Source organism: Rhagoletis pomonella, unplaced genomic scaffold (genome assembly GCF_013731165.1).
Source record: "Rhagoletis pomonella isolate Grant_MI unplaced genomic scaffold, Rhpom_1.0 Rhpom_scaffold_00009, whole genome shotgun sequence".
Lineage (NCBI taxonomy): Eukaryota > Metazoa > Arthropoda > Insecta > Diptera > Tephritidae > Rhagoletis > Rhagoletis pomonella.
In genome coordinates this window covers 23702528-23703117 of record NW_023458563.1, presented here as the reverse complement: position 1 = coordinate 23703117, position 590 = coordinate 23702528, and positions in this window count along the sequence as shown.

The window sequence follows — 590 nt, the reverse complement described above, 5'->3', positions numbered from 1 at the left end:
GACGCGAGAACCCTCAATATCGCGCTATTGAGCAAAGTAGAGATACTAACCAACGTAGGTCTCGCCGCGGAAATTCTCAAATTCGCTCAGCCGAGCAAGAGGGAAATACCCGAGAGCATATCTCTCGACGCGAGAACCCTCACTATCGTGCTATTGAGCAAAGTAGAGATACTCATCAACGTAGGTCCCGCCGGGGAAATCCTCAAATTCGCTCAGCCGAGCAAGACAGAAATACCCGAGAGTATATCTCTCGACGCGAGAACCCTCAATATCGCGCTATTGACCAAAGTAGAGATACTCATCATCGTAGGTCTCGCCGTGGAAATTCTCAAATTCGCTCAGCCGAGCAAGAGAGAAATACCCGAGAGCATAGATCTCGTCGTGAGAACCCTCAATCTCGCGCTATTGAGCAAAGTAGGGATACTTACCAACGTAGGTCTCGACGCGAAAATCCTCAAATTCGCTCAGCCGAACAAGATAGGAATACCAGGGAGCATAGGACTCGACGCGAGAACTCACCAATTCGGTCTTTGGAACAATCTCGCAATACTATAGCTCACAGAATTCTTCGCAGTAGAAATGAGTATAGG